This window comes from Coregonus lavaretus (assembly GCF_964263955.1).
Source record: "Coregonus lavaretus genome assembly, chromosome: 3".
Lineage (NCBI taxonomy): Eukaryota > Metazoa > Chordata > Actinopteri > Salmoniformes > Salmonidae > Coregonus > Coregonus lavaretus.
The window spans coordinates 79,130,937-79,147,591 of record NC_139990.1 but is presented as its reverse complement, the minus strand read 5'-3'; positions in this window follow the sequence as shown (position 1 = coordinate 79,147,591).

Below are 16,655 nucleotides of genomic sequence, written 5' to 3'. Positions count from 1 at the left end.
CCCACCCCTACAGTAGTACCGCCACAACCCCAGTCAGTCTCCATGCTAAATAACCTCCCACCCCTACAGCAGTACCTCCACAACCCCAGTCCAGCCCCTGTCAGTCTCCATGCTGTATAACCTCCCACCCCTACAGCCGAACCGCCACAACCCCATTCCAACCCCAGTCACCTTCATGCTGTATAACCTCCCACCCCTACAGTAGTACCTCCACAACCCCAGTCCAACCCCAGTCAGTCTCCATGCTATATAACCTCCCACCCCTAGAGCAGTACCTCCACAACCCCAGTCAGTCTCCATGCTGTATAACCTCCCACCCCTACAGTAGTACCTCCAAAACCCCAGTCAGTCTCCATGCTGTATAACCTCCCACCCCTAGAGTAGTACCTCCACAACCCCAGTCCAACCCTAGTCAGTCTCCATACTGTATAACCTCCCACACCTACAGCAGTACCTCCACAACCCCAGTCCAACCCCAGTCAGTCTCCATGCTGTATAACCTCCCACCCCTAGAGTAGTACCTCCACAACCCCAGTCCAACCCCAGTCAGTCTCCATGCTGTATAACCTCCCACACCTAGAGCAGTACCTCCACAACCCCAGTCCAACCCTAGTCAGTCTCCATACTGTATAACCTCCCACACCTACAGCAGTACCTCCACAACCCCAGTCCAACCCCAGTCAATCTCCATGCTGTATAACCTCCCACACCTACAGCAGTACTTCCAAAACCCCAGTCCATCCCCAGTCAGTCTCCATGCTGTAAAACCTCCCACCCCTAGAGTAGTACCTCCACAACCCCAGTCCAAGACCAGTCAGTCTCCATGCTGTATAACCTCCAACCCCTACAGCAGTACCTCCACAACCCCAGTCCAACCCCAGTCAGTCACCATGCTGTATAACCTCCCACCCCTACAGTAGTACCGCCACAACCCCAGTCAGTCTCCATGCTGTATAACCTCCCACCCCTACAGCAGTACCTCCACAACCCCAGTCCAACCCCAGTCAATCTCCATGCTGTATAACCTCCCACCCCTACAGCAGTACCTCCACAACCCCAGTCCAACCCCAGTCAGTCTCCATGCTGTACAACCTCCCACCCCTATAGTAGTACCTCCAAAACCCCAGTCAGTCCCCATGCTGTATAACCTCCTACCCCTAGAGTAGTACCTCCACAACCCCAGTCCAACCCCTGTGAGTCTCCATGCTGTATAACCTCCCACCCCTACAGCCGTACCTCCACAACCCCATTCCAACCCCAGTCACCTTCATGCTGTATAACCTCCCACCCCTACAGTAGTACCGCCACAACCCCAGTCAGTCTCCATGCTGAATAACCTCCCACCCCTACAGCAGTACCTCCATAACCCCAGTCCAACCCCTGTCAGTCTCCATGCTGTATAACCTCCCACCCCTACAGCCGTACCTCCACAACCCCATTCCAACCCCAGTCACCTTCATGCTGTATAACCTCCCACCCCTACAGTAGTACCTCCACAACCTCAGTCCAACCCCAGTCAGTCTCCATGCTATATAACCTCCCACCCCTAGAGCAGTACCTCCACAACCCCAGTCAGTCTCCATGCTGTATAACCTCCCACCCCTACAGTAGTACCTCCAAAACCCCAGTCAGTCTCCATGCTGTATAACCTCCCACCCCTAGAGTAGTACCTCCACAACCCCAGTCCAACCCTAGTCAGTCCCCATACTGTATAACCTCCCACACCTACAGCAGTACCTCCACAACCCCAGTCCAACCCCAGTCAGTCTCCATGCTGTATAACCTCCCACCCCTAGAGTAGTACCTCCACAACCCCAGTCCAACCCCAGTCAGTCTCCATGCTGTATAACCTCCCACACCTAGAGCAGTACCTCCACAACCCCAGTCCAACCCTAGTCAGTCTCCATACTGTATAACCTCCCACACCTACAGCAGTAACTCCACAACCCCAGTCCAACCCCAGTCAATCTCCATGCTGTATAACCTCCTACACCTACAGCAGTACCTCCACAACCCCAGTCCAACCCCAGTCAGTCTCCATGCTGTATAACCTCCCACACCTAGAGCAGTACCTCCACAACCCCAGTCCAACCCTAGTCAGTCTCCATACTGTATAACCTCCCACACCTACAGCAGTACCTCCACAACCCCAGTCCAACCCCAGTCAATCTCCATGCTGTATAACCTCCCACCCCTAGAGTAGTACCTCCACAACCCCAGTCCAAGACCAGTCAGTCTCCATGCTGTATAACCTCCAACCCCTACAGCAGTACCTCCACAACCCCAGTCCAACCCCAGTCAGTCACCATGCTGTATAACCTCCCACCCCTACAGTAGTACCGCCACAACCCCAGTCAGTCTCCATGCTGTATAACCTCCCACCCCTACAGCAGTACCTCCACAACCCCAGTCCAACCCCAGTCAATCTCCATGCTGTATAACCTCCCACCCCTACAGCAGTACCTCCACAACCCCAGTCCAACCCCAGTCAGTCTCCATGCTGTATAACCTCCCACCCCTACAGTAGTACCTCCAAAACCCCAGTCAGTCCCCATGCTGTATAACCTCCTACCCCTAGAGTAGTACCTCCACAACCCCAGTCCAACCCCTGTGATTCTCCATGCTGTATAACCTCCCACCCCTACAGCCGTACCTCCACAACCCCATTCCAACCCCAGTCACCTTCATGCTGTATAACCTCCCACACCTACAGTAGTACCGCCACAACCCCAGTCAGTCTCCATGCTGAATAACCTCCCACCCCTACAGTAGTACCTCCACAACCCCAGTCCAACCCCAGTCAGTCTCCATGCTATATAACCTCCCACCCCTAGAGCAGTACCTCCACAACCCCAGTCAGTCTCCATGCTGTATAACCTCCCACCCCTACAGTAGTACCTCCAAAAACCCCAGTCAGTCTCCATGCTGTATAACCTCCCACCCCTAGAGTAGTACCTCAACAACCCCAGTCCAACCCTTGTCAGTCCCCATACTGTATAACCTCCCACACCTAGAGCTGTACCTCCACAACCCCAGTCCAACCCCAGTCAGTCTCCATGCTGTATAACCTCCCACCCCTAGAGTAGTACCTCCACAACCCCAGTCCAACCCCAGTCAGTCTCCATGCTGTATAACCTCCCACACCTAGAGCAGTACCTCCACAACCCCAGTCCAACCCTAGTCAGTCTCCATACTGTATAACCTCCCACACCTACAGCAGTAACTCCACAACCCCAGTCCAACCCCAGTCAATCTCCATGCTGTATAACCTCCTACACCTACAGCAGTACATCCAATACCCCAGTCCATCCCCAGTCAGTCTCCATGCTGTAAAACCTCCCACCCCTAGAGTAGTACCTCCACAACCCCAGTCCAAGACCAGTCAGTCTCCATGCTGTATAACCTCCAACCCCTACAGCAGTACCTCCACAACCCCAGTCCAACCCCAGTCAGTCACCATGCTGTATAACCTCCCACCCCTACAGTAGTACCGCCACAACCCCAGTCAGTCTCCATGCTGTATAACCTCCCACACCTACAGCAGTACCCCCACAACCCCAGTCCAACCTCAGTCAATCTCCATGCTGTATAACCTCCCACCCCTACAGCAGTACCTCCACAACCCCAGTCCAACCCCAGTCAGTCTCCATGCTGTATAACCTCCCACCCCTACAGTAGTACCTCCAAAACCCCAGTCAGTCCCCATGCTGTATAACCTCCTACCCCTAGAGTAGTACCTCCACAACCCCAGTCCAACCCCTGTGAGTCTCCATGCTGTATAACCTCCCACCCCTACAGCCGTACCTCCACAACCCCATTCCAACCCCAGTCACCTTCATGCTGTATAACCTCCCACCCCTACAGTAGTACCTCCACAACCCCAGTCCAACCCCAGTCAGTCTCCATGCTATATAACCTCCCACCCTTAGAGCAGTACCTCCACAACCCCAGTCAGTCTCCATGCTGTATAACCTCCCACCCCTACAGTAGTAACTCCAAAACCCCAGTCAATCTCCATGCTGTATAACCTCCCACCCCTAGAGTAGTACCACCACAACCCCAGTCAAAACCCTAGTCAGTCTCCATACTGTATAACCTCCCACCCCTACAGCAGTACCTCCGAAACCCCGGTCAGTCCCCATGCTGCATAACCTCCCACCCCTACAGTAGTACCTCCACAACCCCAGTCAGTCCCCATGCATTTTAACCTCCCACCCCAAGAGTAGTACCTCCACAACCCCAGTCCAACCCCAGTCAGACTCCATGCTGTATAATCTCCCACCTCTAGAGTAGTACCTCCACAACCCCAGTCAATCTCCATGCTGTATAACCTCCCAACCCTACAGCAGTACCTCCACAACCCCAGTCCAACCCCAGTCAGTCTCCATGCTGTATAACCTCCCACCCCTACAGCAGTACCTCCACAATCCCAGTCCAACCGCAGTCAGTCTCCATGCTGTATAACCTCCAACCCCTACAGCAGTACCTCCACAACCCCAGTCCAACCCCAGTCAGTCACCATGCTGTATAACCTCCCACCCCTACAGTAGTACCGCCACAACCCCAGTCAGTCTCCATGCTGTATAACCTCCCACCCCTACAGCAGTACCTCCACAACCCCAGTCCAACCCCAGTCAATCTCCATGCTGTATAACCTCCCACCCCTACAGCAGTACCTCCACAACCCCAGTCCAACCCCAGTCAGTCTCCATGCTGTATAACCTCCCACCCCTACAGTAGTACCTCCAAAACCCCAGTCAGTCCCCATGCTGTATAACCTCCTACCCCTAGAGTAGTACCTCCACAACCCCAGTCCAACCCCTGTGAGGCTCCATGCTGTATAACCTCCCACCCCTACAGCCGTACCTCCACAACCCCATTCCAACCCCAGTCACCTTCATGCTGTATAACCTCCCGCCCCTACAGTAGTACCGCCACAACCCCAGTCAGTCTCCATGCTGAATAACCTCCCACCCCTACAGCAGTACCTCCACAACCCCAGTCCAACCCCTGTCAGTCTCCATGCTGTATAACCTCCCACCCCTACAGCCGTACCTCCACAACCCCATTCCAACCCCAGTCAACTTCATGCTGTATAACCTCCCACCCCTACAGTAGTACCTCCACAACCCCAGTCCAACCCCAGTCAGTCTCCATGCTATATAACCTCCCACCCCTAGAGCAGTACCTCCACAACCCCAGTCAGTCTCCATGCTGTATAACCTCCCACCCCTACAGTAGTACCTCCAAAACCCCAGTCAGTCTCCATGCTGTATAACCTCCCACCCCTAGAGTAGTACCTCCACAACCCCAGTCCAACCCTTGTCAGTCCCCATACTGTATAACCTCCCACACCTACAGCAGTACCTCCACAACCCCAGTCCAACCCCAGTCAGTCTCCATGCTGTATAACCTCCCACCCCTAGAGTAGTACCTCCACAACCCCAGTCCAACCCCAGTCAGTCTCCATGCTGTATAACCTCCCACACCTAGAGCAGTACCTCCACAACCCCAGTCCAACCCTAGTCAGTCTCCATACTGTATAACCTCCCACACCTACAGCAGTAACTCCACAACCCCAGCCCAACCCCAGTCAATCTCCATGCTGTATAACCTCCTACACCTACAGAAGTACATCCAAAACCCCAGTCCATCCCCAGTCAGTCTCCATAATGTAAAACCTCCCACCCCTAGAGTAGTACCTCCACAACCCCAGTCCAAGACCAGTCAGTCTCCATGCTGTATAACCTCCAACCCCTACAGCAGTACCTCCACAACCCCAGTCCAACCCCAGTCAGTCACCATGTTGTATAACCTCCCACCCCTACAGTAGTACCGCCACAACCCCAGTCAGTCTCCATGCTGTATAACCTCCCACCCCTACAGCAGTACCTCCACAACCCCAGTCCAACCCCAGTCAGTCTCCATGCTGTATAACCTCCCACCCCTACAGTAGTACCTCCAAAACCCCAGTCAGTCCCCATGCTGTATAACCTCCTACCCCTAGAGTAGTACCTCCACAACCCCAGTCCAACCCCTGTGAGTCTCCATGCTGTATAACCTCCCACCCCTACAGCCGTACCTCCACAACCCCATTCCAACCCCAGTCACCTTCATGCTGTATAACCTCCCACCCCTACAGTAGTAACTCCAAACCCCCAGTCAATCTCCATGCTGTATAACCTCCCACCCCTAGAGTAGTACCACCACAACCCCAGTCAAAACCCTAGTCAGTCTCCATACTGTATAACCTCCCACCCCTACAGCAGTACCTCCGAAACCCCAGTCAGTCCCCATGCTGCATAACCTCCCACCCCTACAGTAGTACCTCCACAACCCCAGTCAGTCCCCATGTATTTTAACCTCCCACCCCAAGAGTAGTACCTCCACAACCCCAGTCCAACCCCAGTCAGACTCCATGCTGTATAATCTCCCACCTCTAGAGTAGTACCTCCACAACCCCAGTCAATCTCCATGCTTTATAACCTCCCAACCCTACAGCAGTACCTCCACAACCCCAGTCCAACCCCAGTCAGTCTCCATGCTGTATAACCTCCCACCCCTACAGCAGTACCTCCACAATCCCAATCCAACCCCAGTCAGTCTCAATGCTGTATAACCTCCCACCCCTACAGCAGTACCTCCACAATCCCAGTCCAACCGCAGTCAGTCTCCATGCTGTATAACCTCCCACCCCTAGAGTAGTACCTCCTCAACCCCAGTCCAACCCCAGTCAGTCTCCATGCTGAATAACCTCCCACCCCTAAAGCAGTACCTCCATCACCCAGTCCAACATTAGTCACTCTCCATGCTGTATAACCTCCCACCCCTACAGCAATACCTCCACAACCCCAGTCCAACCCCAGTCAGTCTCCATGCTGTATAACCTCCCACCCCTACAGCAGTACCTCCAAAACCCCAGTCCAACACCAGTCAGTCTCCATGCTGTATAAACTCCCATCCCTACAGCAGTACCTCCACAACCCCAGTCAGTCCCCAAGCTGTTTAACCTCCCACCCCTACAGTAGTACCTCCACAACCTCAGTCAGTCTCCATGCTGTATAACCTCCCACCCCTACAGCAGTACCTCCACAACCCCAGTCCAACCCCAGTAAGAGTCCATGCTGTATAACCTCCCACCCCTACAGCAGTACTTCCAAAACCCCAGTCCATCCCCAGTCAGTCTCCATGCTGTAAAACCTCCCACCCCTAGAGTAGTACCTCCACAACCCCAGTCCAAGACCAGTCAGTCTCCATGCTGTATAACCTCCCACCCCTACATCAGTACCTCCACAACCCCAGTCCAACCCCAGTCAGTCACCATGCTGTATAACCTCCCACCCCTACAGTAGTACCGCCACAACCCCAGTCAGTCTCCATGCTGTATAACCTCCCACCCCTAGAGTAGTACCTCCACAACCCCAGTCCAACCCTAGTCAGTCTCCATACTGTATAACCTCCCACACCTACAGCAGTACCTCCACAACCCCAGTCCAACCCCAGTCAGTCTCCATGCTGTATAACCTCCCACCCCTAGAGTAGTACCTCCACAACCCTAGTCCAACCCCAGTCAGTCTCCATGCTGTATAACCTCCCACACCTAGAGCAGTACCTCCACAACCCCAGTCCAACCCCAGTCACCTCCATGCTGTATAACCTACCACCCCTACAGTAGTACCTCCACAACCCCAGTCCAACCCCAGTCAGTCTCCATGCTGTATAACCTCCCACACCTAGAGTAGTACTCCAAAACCCCAGTCAGTCCTCATGTTATATAACTTTCCACCCCTAGAGTTGTACCTCCACAACCGCAGTCCAACCCCAGTCAGTCTCCATGCTGCATAACCTCCCAACCCTAGAGTAGTACCTTCACAACCCCAGTCAGTCTCCATGCTGTATAACCTCCCAACCCTACAGTAGTACCTCTACAACCCCAGTCCAACCCCAGTCAGTCTCCATGCTGTATAACCTCCCACCCCTAGAGTGTACCACCACAACCCCAGTCAGTCTCCATTCTGTATAACCTCCCACCCCTACAGCAGTACCTCCACAACCCCAGTCCAACCCCAGTCAGTCTCCATGCTGTACAACCTCCCACCCCTAGAGCAGTACCTCCAAAACCCCAGTCAGTCCCCATGCTGTATAACCTCCTACCCCTAGAGTAGTACCTCCACAACCCCAGTCCAACCCCAGTCAGTCTCCATGCTGTATAACCTCCCACCCCTACAGCAGTTCCTCCACAACCCCAGGCCAACCGTAGTCAGTCTCCATGCTGTATAACCTCCCATCCCTACAGCCGTACCTCCACAACCCCAATCCAACCCCAGTCACATTCATGCTGTATAACCTCCCACCCCTACAGTAGTACCTCCACAACCCCAGTCCAACCCCAGTCAGTCATCATGCTATATAACCTCCCACCCCTAGAGCAGTACCTCCACAACCCCAGTCAGTCTCCATGCTGTATAACCTCCCACCCCTACAGTAGTACCTCCACAACCCCAGTCAGTCTCCATGCTGTATAACCTCCCACCCCTACAACAGTACCTCCACAACCCCAGTCCAACCCTAGTCAGTCTCCATACTGTATAACCTCCCACCCCTACAGCAGTACCTCCACAACCCCTGTCCAACCCCAGTCAGTCTCCATGCTTTATAACCTCCCACCCCTACAGCAGTACCTCCACAACCACAGTCCAACCCCAGTCAGTCCCCATGCTGTATTATCTCCCACTTCTAGAGTAGTACCTCCATAACCCCAGTCAGTCCCCATGCTGTATAACCTCCCACCCCTACAGTAGTACCTCCACAACCCCAGTCAGTCTCCATGCTGTATAACCTCCCACCCCTAGAGTATTACCTCCACTACCCCAGTCCAACCCCAGTCAGTCTCCATGCTGTATAACCTCCCACCCCTACAGTAGTACCTCCACAACCCCAGTCAGTCTCCATGCTGTATAACCTACCACCCCTACAGCAGTACCTCCACAACCCCAGTCCAAACCTAGTCAGTCTCCATGCTGTATAACCTCCCACCCCTACAGTAGTACCTCCACAACCCCAGTCAGTCTCTATGCTGTATAACCTCCCACCCATACAGTTGTACCTCCACAACCTGTCCAACCCCAGTCAGTCTCCATGCTGTATAACCTCCCACCCCTACAGTAGTACCTCCACAACCCCAGTCCAATCCCAGTCAGTCTCCATGCTGTATAACCTCCCACCCCTACAGTAGTACCTCCACAACCCCAGTCAAACCCAATCAGTCTCCATGCTGTATGACCTCCCACACCTAGACCAGTACCTCCACAACCCAAATCAGTCTCCATGCTGTATAACCTCCCACCCCTACAGTAGTACCTCCACAACCCCAGTCAAACCCAGTCAGTCTCCATGCTGTATGACCTCCCACACCTAGAGCAGTACCTCCACAACCCAGTCAGTCTCCAAGCTGTATAACCTCCCACCCTTAGAGTAGTTTCTCCACAACCCCAGTCCAACCCCAGTCAGTATCCATGCTGTATAACCTCCCACCCCTAGAGTAGTACCTCCACAACCCCAGTCCAACGCCAGTCAGTCTCCATGCTGTATAACCTCCCACCCCTTCTTCAGTACTTCCAAAAAACCTCAGTCCAACCCCAGTCAGTCCCCTTGCTGTATAACCTCCCACCCCTAGAGTAGTACCTCCACAACCCCAGTCAGTCCCCATGCTATATAACCTCCCAACCCTACAGTAGTACCTCCACAACCCCAGTCCAACCCCAGTCAGTCTCCATGCTGTATAACCTCCCACCCCTAGAGTGTACCGCCACAACCCCAGTCAGTCTCCATGCTGTATAACCTCCCACCCCTACAGTAGTACCTCCACAACCCCAGTCAGTCTCTATGCTGTATAACCTCCCACCCATACAGTTGTACCTCCACAACCTGTCCAACCCCAGTCAGTCTCCATGCTGTATAACCTCCCACCCCTACAGTAGTACTTCCACAACCCCAGTCCAACCCCAGTCAGTCTCCATGCTGTATAACCTCCCACCCCTACAGTAGTACCTCCACAACCCCAGTCCAACCCAATCAGTCTCCATGCTGTATGACCTCCCACACCTAGAGCAGTACCTCCACAACCCAAGTCAGTCTCCATGCTGTATAACCTCCCACCCCTACAGTAGTACCTCCACAACCCCAGTCCAACCCCAGTCAGTCTCCATGCTGTATGACCTCCCACACCTAGAGCAGTACCTCCACAACCCAGTCAGTCTCCGAGCGGTATAACCTCCCACCCCTAGAGTAGTACCTCCACAACCCCAGTCCAACGCCAGTCAGTCTCCATGCTGTATAACCTCCCACCCCTTCTTCAGTACTTCCAAAAAACCTCAGTCCAACCCCAGTCAGTCCCCATGCTGTATAACCTCCCACCCCTAGAGTAGTACCTCCACAACCCCAGTCAGTCCCCATGCTAAATAACCTCCCAACCTTACAGTAGTACCTCCACAACCCCAGTCCAACCCCAGTCAGTCTACATGCTGTATAACCTCCCACCCCTAGAGTGTACCGCCACAACCCCAGTCAGTCTCCATGCTGTATAACCTCCCAACCCCTACAGCAGTACCTCCACAACCCCAGTCCAACCCCAGTCAGTCTCCATACTGTATAACCTCCCAACCCTACAGCAGAACCTCCACAACCCCAGTCCAACCCCAGTCAGTCTCCATGCTGTATAACCTCCCACCCCTACAGCAGTACCTCCACAACCCCAGTCCAACCCCAGTCAGTCTCCATGCTGTATAACCTCCTACCCCTAGAGTAGTACCTCCACAACCCCAGTCCAACCCCAGTCAGTCTCCATGCTGTATAACCTCCCACCCCTAAAGCAGTACCTCCACAACCCCAGTCCAACCCCAGTCAGTCTCCATGCTGTATAACCTCCCACCCCTAGAGTAGTACCTCCACAACCCCAGTCAGTCTCCATGCTGTATAACCTCCACCCCTACAGAAGTACCTCCACAACCCCAGTCAGTCCCCATGCTGTATAACCTCCCACCCCTACAGCAGTACCTCCACAACCCCAGTCCAACCGTAGTCAGTCTCCATGCTGTATAACCTTCCATCCCTACTGCAGTACCTCCACAACCCCATTCCAACCCCAGTCACCTTCATGCTGTATAACCTCCCAACCCTACAGTAGTACCTCACCAACCCCAGTCCAACCCCAGTCAGTCTCCATGCTGTATAACCTCCCACCCCTAGAGTAGTACCGCCACAACCACAGTCAGTCTCCATGCTGTATAACCTCCCACCCCTACAGTAGCACCTCCACAACCCCAGTCCAACCCCAGTCAGTCTCTATGCTGTATAACCTCCCACCACTAGAGTAGTACCTCCACAACCCCAGTCAGTCTCCATGCTGTATAACCTCCCACCCCTACAGCAGTACCTCCATAACCCCAGTCCAACCCCAGTCAGTCTCCATGCTGTATAACCTCCCACCCCTACAGCAGTACCTCCACAACCCCAGTCCAACCCCAGTCACCTCCATGCTGTATAACCTCCCACACCTACAGTAGTACCTCCACAACCCCAGTCCAACCCCAGTCAGTCTCCATGCTGTATAACCTCCCACACCTAGAGCAGTACCTCCAAAACCCCAGTCAGTCTCCATGCTGTATAACCTCCCACACCTACAGCAGTACCTCCACAACTCCAGTCCAACCCCAGTCAGTCTCCATACTGTATAACCTCCCACCCCTAGAGTAGTACCTCCACAACCCCAGTCAGTCTCCATGCTGTATGACCTCCCACACCTAGAGCAGTACCTCCAAAACCCCAGTCAGTCCCCATGCTGTTTAACATCCCACCCCTAGAGTAGTACATCCACAACCCCAGTCAGTCCTCATGCTATATAACCTTCCACCCCTAGAGTTGTACCTCTACAACCCCAGTCCAACCCCAGTCAGTCTCCATGCTGTATAACCTCCCACACCTACAGCAGTACCTCCACAACTCCAGTCCAACCCCAGTCAGTCTCCATACTGTATAACCTCCCACGCCTAGAGTGTACCGCCACAACCCCAGTCAGTCTCCATGCTGTATAACCTCCCACCCCTACAGCAGTACCTCCACAACCCCAGTCCAACCCCAGTCAGTCTCCATGCTGTACAACCTCCCACCCCTACAGCAGTACCTCCAAAACCCCAGTCAGTCCCCATGCTGTATAACCTCCTACCCCTAGAGTAGTACCTCCACAACCCCAGTCCAACCCCAGTCAGTCTCCATGCTGTATAACCTCCCACCCCTAGAGTAGTACCGCCACAACCACAGTCAGTCTCCATGCTGTATAACCTCCCACCCCTACAATAGCACCTCCACAACCCCAGTCCAACCCCAGTCAGTCTCCATGCTGTATAACCTCCCACCCATAGAGTAGTACCTCCACAACCCCAGTCAGTCTCCATGCTGTATAACCTCCCACCCCTACAGCAGTACCTCCATAACCCCAGTCCAACCCCAGTCAGTCTCCATGCTGTATAACCTCCCACCCCTACAGCAGTACCTCCACAACCCCAGTCCAACCCCAGTCACCTCCATGCTGTTTAACCTCCCACACCTACAGTAGTACCTCCACAACCCCAGTCCAACACCAGTCAGTCTCCATGCTGTATAACCTCCCACACCTAGAGCAGTACTTCCAAAACCCCAGTCAGTCTCCATGCTGTATAACCTCCCACCCCTACAGCAGTACCTCCACAACCCGAGTCCAACCCTAGTCAGTCTCCATGCTGTATAACCTCCCACACCTACAGCAGTACCTCCACAACTCCAGTCCAACCCCAGTCAGTCTCCATACTGTATAACCTCCCACCCCTAGAGTAGTACCTCCAAAACCCCAGTCAGTCCCCATGCTGTATAACATCCCACCCCTAGAGTAGTACCTCCACAACCCCAGTCAGTCCTCATGCTATATAACCTTCCACCCCTAGAGATGTACCTCTACAACCCCAGTCCAACCCCAGTCAGTCTCCATGCTGTATAACCTCCCACCCCTAGAGTGTACCGCCACAACCCCAGTCAGTCTCCATGCTGTATAATCTCCCACCCCTACAGCAGTACCTCCACAACCCCAGTCCAACCCCAGTCAGTCTCCATGCTCTACAACCTCCCACCCCTACAGCAGTACCTCCACAACCCCAGTCAGTCTCCATGCTGTATAACCTCCCACCCCTACAGTAGTACCTCCACAACCCCAGTCAGTCTCCATGCTGTATAACCTCCCAACCCTACAGCAGTACCTCCACAGCCCCTGTCCAACCACAGTCAGTCTCCATGCTTTATAACCTCCCACCCCTACATCAGTACCTCCACAACCCCAGTCCAACCCCAGTCAGTCTCCATGCTGTACAACCTCCCACCCCTACAGCAGTACCTCCAAAACCCCAGTCAGTCCCCATGCTGTATAACCTCCTACCCCTAGAGTAGTACCTCCACAACCCCAGTCCAACCCCAGTCAGTCTCCATGCTGTATAACCTCCCACCCCTACAGAAATACATCCACAACCCCAGTCCAACCGTAGTCAGTATCCATGCTGTATAACCTCCCACCCCTACAGTAGTACCTCCACAACCTCAGTCCAACCCCAGTCAGTCTTCATGCTATATAACCTCCCACCCCTACAGTAGTACCTCCACAACCCCAGTCAGTCTCCATGCTGTATAACCTCCCAACCCTACAGCAGTACCTCCACAGCCCCTGTCCAACCCCAGTCAGTCTCCATGCTGTATAACCTCCCACCCCTACAGCAGTACCTCCACAACCCCAGTCCAAACCCAGTCAGTCTCCATGCTGTATAACCTCCCACCCCTACAGTAGTACCTCCACAACCCCAGTCAGTCTCTATGCTGTATAACCTTCCACCCATACAGTTGTACCTCCACAACCTGTCCAACCCCAGTCAGTCTCCATGCTGTATAACCTCCCACCCCTACAGTAGTACCTCCACAACCCCAGTCCAATCCCAGTCAGTCTCCATGCTGTATAACCTCCCACCCCTACAGTAGTACCTCCACAACCCCAGTCAAACCCAATCAGTCTCCATGCTGTATGACCTCCCACACCTAGACCAGTACCTCCACAACCCAAGTCAGTCTCCATGCTGTATAACCTCCCACCCCTACAGTAGTACCTCCACAACCCCAGTCAAACCCAGTCAGTCTCCATGCTGTATGAACTCCCACACCTAGAGCAGTACCTCCACAACCCAGTCAGTCTCCAAGCTGTATAACCTCCCACCCTTAGAGTAGTACCTCCACAACCCCAGTCCAACCCCAGTCAGTATCCATGCTGTATAACCTCCCACCCCTAGAGTAGTACCTCCACAACCCCAGTCCAACAACAGTCAGTCTCCATGCTGTATAACCTCCCACCCCTTCTTCAGTACTTCCAAAAAACCTCAGTCCAACCCCAGTCAGTCCCCATGCTGTATAACCTCCCACCCCTAGAGTAGTACCTCCACAACCCCAGTCAGTCCCCATGCTATATAACCTCCCAACCCTACAGTAGTACCTCCACAACCCCAGTCCAACCCCAATCAGTCTCCATGCTGTATAACCTCCCACCCCTACAGTAGTACCTCCACAACCCCAGTCAGTCTCTATGCTGTATAACCTCCCACCCATACAGTTGTACCTCCACAACCTGTCCAACCCCAGTCAGTCTCCATGCTGTATAACCTCCCACCCCTACAGTAGTACTTCCACAACCCCAGTCCAACCCCAGTCAGTCTCCATGCTGTATAACCTCCCACCCCTACAGTAGTACCTCCACAACCCCAGTCCAACCCAATCAGTCTCCATGCTGTATGACCTCCCACACCTAGAGCAGTACCTCCACAACCCAAGTCAGTCTCCATGCTGTATAACCTCCCACCCCTACAGTAGTACCTCCACAACCCCAGTCCAACCCCAGTCAGTCTCCATGCTGTATGACCTCCCACACCTAGAGCAGTACCTCCACAACCCAGTCAGTCTCCAAGCGGTATAACCTCCCACCCCTAGAGTAGTACCTCCACAACCCCAGTCCAACCCCAGTCAGTATCCATGCTGTATAACCTCCCACTCCTAGAGTAGTACCTCCACAACCCCAGTCCAACGCCAGTCAGTCTCCATGCTGTATAACCTCCCACCCCTTCTTCAGTACTTCCAAAAAACCTCAGTCCAACCCCAGTCAGTCCCCATGCTGTATAACCTCACACCCCTAGAGTAGTACCTCCACAACCCCAGTCAGTCCCCATGCTATATAACCTCCCAACCCTACAGTAGTACCTCCACAACCCCAGTCCAACCCCAGTCAGTCTCCATGCTGTATAATCTCCCACCCCTAGAGTGTACCGCCACAACCCCAGTCAGTCTCCATGCTGTATAACCTCCCAACCCCTACAGCAGTACCTCCACAACCCCAGTCCAACCCCAGTCAGTCTCCATACTGTATAACCTCCCAACCCTACAGCAGAACCTCCACAACCCCAGTCCAACCCCAGTCAGTCTCCATGCTGTATAACCTCCCACCCCTACAGCAGTACCTCCACAACCCCAGTCCAACCCCAGTCAGTCTCCATGCTGTATAACCTCCTACCCCTAGAGTAGTACCTCCACAACCCCAGTCCAACCCCAGTCAGTCTCCATGCTGTATAACCTCCCACCCCTAAAGCAGTACCTCCACAACCCCAGTCCAACCCCAGTCAGTCTCCATGCTGTATAACCTCCCACCCCTAGAGTAGTACCTCCACAACCCCAGTCAGTCTCCATGCTGTATAACCTCCACCCCTACAGAAGTACCTCCACGACCCCAGTCAGTCCCCATGCTGTATAACCTCCCACCCCTACAGCAGTACCTCCACAACCCCAGTCCAACCGTAGTCAGTCTCCATGCTGTATAACCTTCCATCCCTACTGCAGTACCTCCACAACCCCATTCCAACCCCAGTCACCTTCATGCTGTATAACCTCCCAACCCTACAGTAGTACCTCCACAACCCCAGTCCAACCCCAGTCAGTCTCCATGCTGTATAACCTCCCAACCCTAGAGTAGTACCGCCACAACCACAGTCAGTCTCCATGCTGTATAACCTCCCACCCCTACAGTAGCACCTCCACAACCCCAGTCCAACCCCAGTCAGTCTCCATGCTGTATAACCTACCACCCCTAGAGTAGTACCTCCAGAACCCCAGTCAGTCTCCATGCTGTATAACCTCCCACCCCTACAGCAGTACCTCCATAACCCCAGTCCAACCACAGTCAGTCTCCATGCTGTATAACCTCCCACCCCTACAGCAGTACCTCCACAACCCCAGTCCAACCCCAGTCAGTCTCCATGCTGTATAACCTCCCACCCCTACAGCAGTACCTCCAAAACTCCAGTCAGTCCCCATGCTGTATAACCTCCTACCCCTAGAGTAGTACCTCCACAACCCCAGTCCAACCCCAGTCAGTCTCCATGCTGTATAACCTCCCACCCCTAGAGTAGTACCGCCACAACCACAGTCAGTCTCAATGCTGTATAACCTCCCACCCCTACAGTAGCACCTCCACAACCCCAGTCCAACCCCAGTCAGTCTCCATGCTGTATAACCTCCCACACCTAGAGTAGTACCTCCACAACCCC